The 10,908-nt window shown below is 34.5% G+C and overlaps 1 protein-coding gene across 1 annotated transcript in view; it reads right to left on the bottom strand.

Annotated features, from left to right (window-relative positions):
• Positions 1-10,908, bottom strand: part of Atf7ip (activating transcription factor 7 interacting protein) — a 152,686-nt gene extending 141,778 nt beyond the window's left edge. The window contains exon 1 of the mRNA XM_023709495.1: positions 10,745-10,908. The gene's annotated coding sequence lies outside the window, so the exon portion shown is untranslated. The remainder of the gene's footprint in view (positions 1-10,744) is intronic.

The following is a 10,908-nucleotide window of genomic DNA, read 5'->3' as shown; positions in this document are numbered from 1 at the left end:
CATAAAGAAATCAACCAACAGCAAATGTTGGAGAGGCTGTGGGGAAAAAGGAACCCTTCTCCACTGCTGGTGGGAATGTAGACTGACTGGTGCAACCATTATGGAAATCAGTGTGGAGATTCCTTAAAAAACTAGAACTGGAAATCCCATTCAAACCAGCTGGGAATTTTCCCGGAGGAACTGAAAACATCATGTCAAAGTGATATATGTGTACCTATGTTTATAGCAGCACAGTTTGTGATAGCCAAATCTTGGAAACAACCAAGATGCCCGTCACCTGAGGCAAGGATGAAAAAGATGTGGTATTTTTATACAATGGAGTATTACTCAGCTATAAAGAATGATAAACTCGAAACCTTCATATTGAAGTGGATGCCACTTGAAGATATACTCATAAGTGAAATAAACTAGACCCACATGTGTCAATATCATAGTCTCCCTAGTATAAGAACTCAAAAGAAAAAATACAAATGGAAAAGTATAACACAATTAAAGGGAAAGTGAGAACTTGAGGATTAGACAATGAAGAGAGGGCAAGGAGAAAAGCTAGGAAACATGACAGGGGCAAAGCCATACATTTATATGTACAAGATGGGTAAGGCAATGATCCTGAGAATCTTCAGCATGTCTTTGGAAACTAGCAGTTAATTGGAAGGATTCTCACCCTAACTATATATGCAGATACCTTTGAACTAAGTAACTGCATTGAAGATAGAAATGTGTAATGGTAGGGTCATGCTTGGAATGCCTGTCATTCTGGTCTTCTAAGTACATACTGTTTGTCATGACATATCAATTACTGCCATACTGTCTCTTTAAGTAAATGTTTAAAACAAAAAAGGGTAATAAATGAAAACAAGAGACAAGAAAAAAAAACATGTCCACGACTGTCCTTCTACAATGCTGTAAATGGTTAGATTTCTAAATTTCTGTGTAAAAATATGTAACTGTTTATTCCTATTTCTTTAAAATAATTTTTAATTGTTTTCTTCATATTCTTAGGGAGTTAAAGTTCAACATATCAATACCTGATGAAAAATACCTGTTCCATGTTATGTCTAAGATATTTGATATTCAGACAGTGAGGTTAACCTCAACTGCCTATGTTGTAGGGTAATAATAATAAGTTTTTCTTCTGGAGGGTTAAAAACCTAAGTTTGCAGACCAAAATTAGAGAAAAAGAAGGGCTGCAAGGAAAGCCAACATTTTGGCCATAGCCTTTCAAGATCAGTGAAGACTCAAGACATAGGAGAACCCATACTGTAACATCATGTTACTCAGTTGTGTCCCAAATTTTCTGATCAAGGAGATTATGGGGCCACAGAGGAAAATGATCAATGATATAAAGTGTGCCTAAGGAGAGTCACATGGAGAGAAAACATTCTAGGTTTTCACAGGGAGCAAATTGGTCAAGCAATGGCAGTCACTCACCCACATGGCAGATACTCATAAAGGATCTACAAACTGCAGTACGGGTTTCAGGATAAATCCTGAGGGGATTTAACTGGCCTTATCAGATACAAAAGTTACATCTCTTGTTATATAGGTATTGCTTTATCTTGGTCTTAACCATCAGGCAGAAAAGTATAAAAACAAAATATAAAATGTAAAGCCGGGGGGCCGGGGACATGGCTCAGTGGAATAAGTGCTTCCCTGGCAAGCGCAATGGTCTGAGTTCAATCCCTGGTTCCGCCCCCCCCCCAAAAAAAAGTAAAGCCATGTTAATATACTGAGCTGTAAAAGGCTCTCAAGTCAACAACTTCTGACATTGCCAGTCCTACAGATAACCCACTACTATTATCGACTACTGGACTATATTGGAATAGTTTGCTGAATTCACACACCTACAATATTTAAATGACAACAGAATATCCTTGTCTGACAAAACGAAACAAAAAAGAGGGATACAAATGAACAACCATTTTGTATCTGTATATTTAAAATATGATAGATATACAGTTGCATTCTCTTAATTCAGTGAATAGAGAGATTTGTTCTAATAGTGTTTGTGGACAGGATATCATGTCTGCATCTTGTACAATGAATAACCACTAAGACAACAATATGCAATGTATTCATCATTGAAACTGTGCTAGTAGTCGGTTTTGAAACTTCTCATTGCTATTTGTTTCTCAATAAAACTATTTTTTAAAAAATGGAGGATGGAGGTAGAGAAAGGAAAGGGAATGAAAAAAGAAATCAAAATGTGTTATGGACATGTACCAAGCCACAAAAAGATTGTAAACATTATGTCCTTATAAACATGTAATAATAGGTCTGGAGATATAGCTCAGTGACACAGTGCCTGCCTGGCAAGCACAAGGTCCTGAGTTCGACTAATTTAATGTTAAAAATTAAAAGTTCTTGAAATGTAGTTATTGTATTTTGGCAGACTATATGTTTTGCCTATAGACCGTTGGTTCAATCCTTAGCATATAAAAATAATAAACCTATTCTTACAAACTAACTTATCATGATTTAATATTTGTAAAGGTAGGCAGAGAAAGGAATTCTATCCAAGAAAATAAAACTCCAATAATAGCATTTTAAAGGGCAACAAACAAGCACAGTTGACCATTGCCCATGGCCACATATAGCCCTGCAGAGCTAGTAATGCAGCCCTGTAACATTACTATGTGTCATTTATAGCTATTATTTTTCATGACCTGACTACCTGGTGCTCCAGTGCAGACTACACCAGCAACAATGGAATGTTGTTTAGGGAAAGACACAAAACAGTGCTAATAAAAGAGCAATAAATAACTTATTTTCAATAAGAAAAAAAAAAAAAAAAACAGTGCTAATTTGTCTCCTGAGCCTGCCCTACTCCTGAGCCAGATATACAGGTTTCAAATTGAAAACCTACATATTAAGTATTTTCAACTTGAAACCTGTATATCAACTATTATGTGTGCTTGTGATTTGGTGACGATGAAATTAACAATAACAGCATGTTCACCTACACACAGGTGGGTGCCTTTGAAGACAAGAATTTGTTATTAAGAAATGTTAATTCTCTTCATTATTAAATTTGGACTTACGTTATTTTGCAAAATATTAAGTAAGTCAAAACTGGAGGAAATTTTGTTACTTATATATACACTAACTATATCACTTTATATGCACCTCTATTCATCAGTATGGCCCAGGCTGGCCAAATCTTTAGATACCTATAACATAAAACAACTTACTGTTACAGACCTAATTTGTAAGGCAGAGAACCAATGTTTTTTGTTTTGTGTTGGTTTTGTTTTTCATGTATTTGGTACAGGGTCTGCAGAGTCTATAGGATATCGCTACGTAGACTGGACTCATAGCGATTTTCCTGTTTTCAACCTCCCAAGAGCTGGGATTACAGGAGCACACCACCACACCCAGTCTCAATTGCCTTCTGAGGAGGGGGCGGGGGGGCAGCACAGCATGCCTGGGATGGAATCCCGGCCACTTGCTCTACCTAAGCAGGCGCTTTAGTCCGCTGAGCTATCTGGCCTGCCCGAGAATCAATTTTTAGAAACAAATTATGAATTATTATAATGGACTACTTCTCCAACATCCATACATACCAGAAAATGCTACCATAGTTCACTAATACTCATTTCTTGCTCTTTTATAAAATCCTCTAATTTAGCTGAGCACATGATTATCCAGCTAACCATTACATTCCTCAAACCTTCTTTCTCAGCTAAATATATCCCAATGACTAATCATACATAAAATCTGAATCCAAAGAAAACTGTTACTTCTATATCATACTTTCAAAAGAATGACTATGCCTTCTATTGTCCTTTCTCACTTGTCACTAATGCAATTGTGCAGTAGGCATGTTAGACCTAGAGACAAAATCCATATATTTAGGCAAAGTCACCTATAAGTCCTAAAATCTTACTATAAAATGTTTCAAGAAATATTTGTCATTTTTAAACAAAAGTAATGGGGTCTCTTTGGCTTCTAATCCAATTCTCTATAACATTTACCACTATTAAAAGACAGAAATAAAGTTCAAAAGTAGATTATTTTCCTTTTCTCAAGGTATTCATCTAACAATGCTAGTAGGACAGATAAATTCCTATTGCTCCAAATCTTACCTGGTAATGAGTTACAACATTCAAATTACTCATTGTTCCTTCAAACTCTTTCTCCTGTCAGCAAAACAGAACTCCTCCCATCTATGATTATATTTCTACAAACTGGAAAATATTATCGTTGAGACTTACTATCCCAAGGAGAGCTCTTCTAATGGTTTTGATAGTTTTGAAAAGTACTATTCTAAGACACAGCTTAAATTACTTATTAAAAGGTAACCTGGTGATAAACACCTATAATTCTAACACTTAGGCGGCTGAGGCAGGAGGACTGCTGAGAGGCTGAGGCCAGCCTGGGCTACAAAAGTGAGTTCAAGTTCGAAGCCAGCCTGAATTACAGAATGAGACCCAGAGTCCCTGTCTCAAAAAATAAATACATAATATATATATATATATATATATATATATATATTTATTGCAAAAGTGCCACATAGTGAACATATAATTTTTATGTGTGTGTGTATATATATATATATATATATATATACACAGTGTTCCCACATAACACATATACAAAGAAATCTAAAGGATGACATGATAAAACATTATATTATCTCACAGCATCATAAAAGTCTAGAGTTGTTTCTAGTTATTAGATAACATAAAATATTTCTTATATTCTGAGCAATGAAAAACTGCAGGTCTCAATGAATGAAAATCTCCAATGGCAAAGTTAGTAAATCATCTTCATTTTCCAAACTTTCATGTTTATAGAGGGCCAATTATAAAGACTCAGAAAAACACTACTTGTACCTTAGATCTCCCCAACCCTTTTTTGGGAGGTGACCAAGGAGATATGCAAATAATTCCCTTAAAGACAAAATGTCAACCAGTTAAAATTCAAAACTGAAAATATTCCAAAGTACAGGTGACATTACTGTACCAGTAGTTCCACTCATTCACTAAAAAATGAAAATGTTCCCCAGCATTAACACTCTCTTTGATACAAAGGTTTCCACAATGCAGCCTGAAGCATATATAAACAAAGCTAATTTTAGGGAACTCGTTTCTCTGTTTTGAACAAACTAAAATGCTAGAATAAACCCCTGATTTACTCTGTGGATTGTAGGATAACTGAGGGGAGGAAAAGAAAACTACAATGTAATTTTTAAACAGTCTTGAGCTTGTGTAACAAAATGTGAGGTAAAAAAGGCCAAGAATTTTAAAAGAGAAGCTCCACTGGTCATTAGTAATTTCTCAGTACCCTAGAGAAGAGAAAGTCTGACTTCCTGAAGTTAATTAATGTATGTGGGCAATTCAATGTTTAAATAATGTTAAAACATCATGTAACTTTTATCTAATACGCCAACTTTTAGAAATTCAAAGGCCGTGAACTTTCTACATGTAACTTCCTTCAAAAAATAGTTTGCAAGATATGAATTGGGCCTCAAAACAAAAGAGAAATTTCTATAAACTAAAACATATCCACTACTCTGCCTTATCAAAGATTAAATATAACTATTCTTTATGGTTCATAATTATTAAGACAATTAATCACTACAGTAAACATTCTATAATGATCCAGCTCTAAAAGTATTAAATGCTACACAGCCTAATAACTAAGATTATACTCCTTCAAACATTTCAAATATGATCTTTCTAAATATCAAAATGATAGCAGCCATTCTCATCCCTACCTGCGTATGGATTTATCTTTAATTTACTGCATCTCATGTGTTATAGGTTTGACAAAACCAAAAATCATAATTCATCAGGACCTGGAAAAGTTCTCAACTATGGCCAAAAGTAACACAAAGAAGCAATATATGTAAATTTTTGTTAAGTAGATCTGTTTGAAAAACATCTAGCAATAGAATTTTTTATTACAAAGGATAAAATGCTTAAGAAGTCAATATCTGAACATTTGATGTCTATAACCCCAATATTTTACTATCTGTGTTGTCTTTTATTTTCTGAATTATTCCAACCCTCCACCAAATTTCAAGTTTAAATAGTTTGATAGGGCTGGTGAGATAGCTCAGTGGCATACACGCCTACCTGGCAAGCACAAAGTCTTGAATTCTCAGTACAAAAAAAAAAAAATTAGTTTGCCAAAAATTATTTTTAGGCAATAATCTGACTCACTTTAATCCTCACCTTTTGAAGCCCTCCCCTGAGATTGAACTCAAGGCTTTGAAAATGCCCCTTATAAATCACTATTTCAATATTCCAATTTTATGTTATCAAGTAAAATGATCTTTATTATAAGATTAGGCTCCATCCTAGTCAAAAAAAAAAAAAAAAGAGCATAATGAATTTTTTACAAGTCCTCCATAAGAAGACAAATATGTTAAAGACTGTTATTTCACATTTTATAAAGTATTTTGTTTTACAACCCATTTTTCCCAACATTTGTCTTCATACCAGCATTACCTTCATGTTACTATATCCTAAAAACAAAAACCAGAATTATTGCTCTAATTCTCTCATAACTCATACCTATTATCATATCAGCACCAGGAAAAGAGTAAAATGACACCTTACTGAAAGTTAATAAGTACCACAAATTTTTTCTGTATACCTAAAAGCAGTACAGTATCTTTTGGGAGTCTATAGGAGGCATACCATATTCATGAATACAGAAAAAGAATATAATAAAAATTCACCACAATTCAGATTTAGTGTAATTTTATGCAAAACCATTAATTGGCCTTTTAAAAAAATTAGCCAAATGAATTTAACGTACATCTGCATTTATACAGTATACAGCATTACAAACATATTACTCTATATGTAGTTCTACAACAAATAAAACATTGCAATACTACTATAAGAAGGTTCTCATACAGTAATTGTTAACCTGTTATATACTGATTTTAGAAGGTAATAAAAGTCAACAGGTGTTCCCTAGAAAAAAATGCACTTCTACACACACCCATAAAATTACCTACATCAGGAGATAGGTGAAATTCATTAAGCTTATAATTATGAACTCCTAGACGTCAATAAATCCTACACTAAATCTTGCTAGTGAGGGAACCCAATAAGTAAATTATGATCAAGACAAGCAACCAAAAAATTAGAGATGGATCAACTGCATAAAATTCTGAGGCAAGTACACACTTAGAAAAAATGAATTCTAACAACCTATCTTCATATACACTAATAAAAATATATATATATACAACCATGTAAATTTTTTAAAAATTTAAAATTCATTAAAATTTCCTGAAAAAAAACTATAGTTCTACAAAAAAACTAATGAAATAAGGGAGTATTTAGTTCATCACATTTTTTTCTGTAGAACAGAAAACAAAAAATACAAATATAAAATATTAGAAAATACTTATTATCAACTTTATGATTCAACAAAAACTTACTGAGCTACTGTATTTTTCAACCACCAAATTGACAGCGGTATGAGAAATCAACTTATAATTTAAAAGCCCTTTAGGGCTCACAAGATAGCTCAATGTACTAAGCACCTGCTCAGGAAAACTCAGGGACCAGGATTCAAATCCCAATACCACATGCCATGCCGGTGCCAGCCTGGCCCACTGGGAGGGTGTTGAGCCAGCAGAGTCCAGGCATGGTGGTTCACGCCTGTAATCCCAGTACTGGGAAGGCTGAAAACAGGAGAATCACCATGAGTACAATCTTCATAGTGAGATCCTGTACCAAATACATAAAAAATAAAATAAAAGCCCTTAAAAAAAAAGTAATTTCAAAGATAGATCATGATCAAGTAGAAGAATGTACTGCCGTGTGGGCCCCACCCCCAGGTTGCACTGAGATGACAACTGAGACTGGGCGTGGTGGCATGCACCTGTAATCCCAGCACTTGGGAAACTGAAAACAGGAGAATCACTACAAATCTGAACTATGTAGTAAGACCCTGTATACCCTGCACTAAATAAAAAAAAAAAAAAAAAAAAAATGTTCACTGTCACATTATTTATAATAGAGAAATAATACATAGTTATTCAAAAACATATTTGAAAAGAATATTTGATAATTTAGGATATTTTCACAGCAAAGTATGAGGTAATCATTGAAAACATTTTAAGAAAATTATAAAATAGGACCATATTATTTGTTTAGCTTTGGTTGATTTGATCCCAGTATTGGGGGGAAAAAAAAAAAACCACGGGCATTATATGCGCAATGAAAAACCATGCAATAAATAAGCATTCAAGGATTAACCAAACATGAAAAAATTCACAAAATCACCTGAATAAGTAGTATTTCCAAATGTGGCTTACTGGGTCAATGAGACAGCTCAGTGGTCTAAAGCTCCTGCTTAGGCAAGTTTAGGCAAGCACAGAGACTGCGGTTCAATCCCTGGCACCACATGCCATGCCAGCCCCACCCCAAGGGCCAAAATAGTCACTTATTAATATTTACCAATTTTCCTAATGTTCTACCATGAAAATGTTTTAAGAAATACTTAAATAGGCATGGTAGTGCACACTGTAATCTCAGCCTTTAGGAGGCTGAGACAGGAGGACTGGTTCTGAGCCTAGCCTAGCCTACAATGTAAGACCTATCTCAAAACAGACATCTATATGTGTGTGTGTGTGTGTGTGTGCGCGCGCGCGTGCGTGTAAACATAGGTACTTAGGCAAATCATAAAGAATACAGTTTTAATGCGTTGACTAAATCTCTCAAACCTAGCTTATTTTGCAAACTAAATTTTATGTATAAATTACACGAACACTTAAAATTTTAACAAATTTCAATAATTTGCTCACTCTGTAGTACGGTAGTCTTAATATTTACATATGCTGCATGCATCAAAATATTGTAGGGTAAGCACAAATGAAAATTTCAAAATATATTTGTTATTGATAAAAACAACTAATTGATGTTCAATCCAGTTATAGTTACATTTACCTTCATGACAGCAAAAGTCACCTATCAATATTTACATTATATATTATACTATTAAAGTGGCACTTAGTGACCTTGAATACTAACCCAAAACACAATCATCTGTATATTCATATGAAAACATAAGCTTAAATATATAAACCGAAGTATTTCCCCCCCTTTGGAAGTGAAAAACATGCCTTCCTCCAAGACAAAAGTTATTTTCTTTGTGTACATAGAGAATCACAAAATATAGCATATTTTCAGCTCTAAACTGAAATACCACGATAACTCTGGGGAAGGAGAGTTTTCCTGAAGTACCTCAGAAGCCTAAAGGGGTCAAAATTGCATAACCACTTTCACTCTGTCTAGAAGACAACAGAAATTATATCAGGCCAAATTAAAAATCTCTTAGATTTTTTAAGAAAAAGAACAATCTTTCCTATCACTACATTCCACCTCATTATCTGATACCATTTAAAAATACACCAACTAAAAGTACTCTTTTCAATTACATGTAGCTAACACTAATGGTATTGGTTTTATGGACAATATACTCAAACAAAGCAAAATTATACAGCAAGTCATTTCATTTGTCAATAGACTTATTCAAACTTTAGTTATATAACCAACCAATTGTTGTACATAAGAACCACAGATAAAGTTTATAAAACCTTTTACAAGTTGTTAGCCTAGAAAGAAACAATTTGCACAATGGAAGAATCAGCAAATGTTACATAACTTCCCCCAGGTGTGTTATGTAAGATTTAAATGTAGTGACATTACTATTTTAAAATAAAATAATTAGTGCCATAATTACCTTAAACTAAAACCAGGAGCATACTTACAATTTTTTTTTTTTTTTAAATCAAACATCTGTATATCACAAACATATGGTACTGGGTCTGTATTTTTAAAAATCAACAGGATTTTTTAAAATTGATACATTATTTGATCCATAAAGGCCTCGGTGTAAATGGAATTATTTATTTAAAAAATACAAAACAAGTATTACAACTTATCATTGCAAAAAATAGACTAATTATGTTTTTGAAATAATTATCTAAACCAATAATGGACAAGTAATCAAAGAAATGTAAAAAATACCATACAAACTGATTAAAATTATAACTAAATTGACTAAAGATCGAATATTTTTAAAAAGATAATACTCAAAAACATTTAGATTTCACTTTAAACTACCTTATGTGTTTTTCCACTATCCCCAATATTTTTAAAACTAAAATTGTTTTCATATTGTAAATATTCCACATATCAAACACTCCACACGACAAAACTGGTAAAAATAGGGTTAAAACTGCATTTGCAAACATGCAACTCAAATAATGCACTTCCCGTGAAAACACCACTAGGTGCTGATCTTTACCTCCCTAAAGATAAACTTGACTTCAGCTAGTTGAAAAGTGAAAGCCTAACAGAGAACTACAAGTGGCAACTGTTACAGAAAATTAAGTCTACAACTTCTCGGGCAATCAGTGAAAGAGTTTAGAAGAAATGTTTTCCTTTGGAAAATGTGAAAATTGGAAAGCAACAAAACGAAACCCCTCAAGTCTGAGGAAAATTAAATCTAGAACCCAAATGGCGTCCAAGAACATTAGATCTTGAAAATGAATATTGCGCTTGCGCAGCCACCGCCCCGCCAGCTGCACAACTGCAGCTAGAGCTCGACCCCGCAAGATCACGTGCTCCCATGCAGCGCCCGCCCGCAGATCCGCAGCCGCGCAGGCGCAGACACAACTCCCGCAGCCGCCATAATGCGGTCTTGACTCTTCAGAAATACAATAGTAATTTCACAAAATGTGGTTAGAATAGCCCTTGGGATTCACATATACCTTTTGGGGCGGGAGAGGACGGAGGGGGAACCAAGTTCCTTCCTACACGCCGTCCTGCGCAGCCGTCCCCAACGCTGCCGCCTCAGCCTAGCGCGCTTCAGTCGCCGTGCCGCCGCTGCCACTGCCGCCGCCTCCGCAGATTCAAAAACAAACCCGCTTCTCCC

The sequence above is a fragment of the Octodon degus genome, unplaced genomic scaffold (assembly GCF_000260255.1).
Source record: "Octodon degus isolate 3935 unplaced genomic scaffold, OctDeg1.0 scaffold00012, whole genome shotgun sequence".
Lineage (NCBI taxonomy): Eukaryota > Metazoa > Chordata > Mammalia > Rodentia > Octodontidae > Octodon > Octodon degus.
The sequence above is the reverse complement of the archived record's forward strand: the minus strand, read 5'-3'. Positions and strand labels throughout refer to the sequence as shown.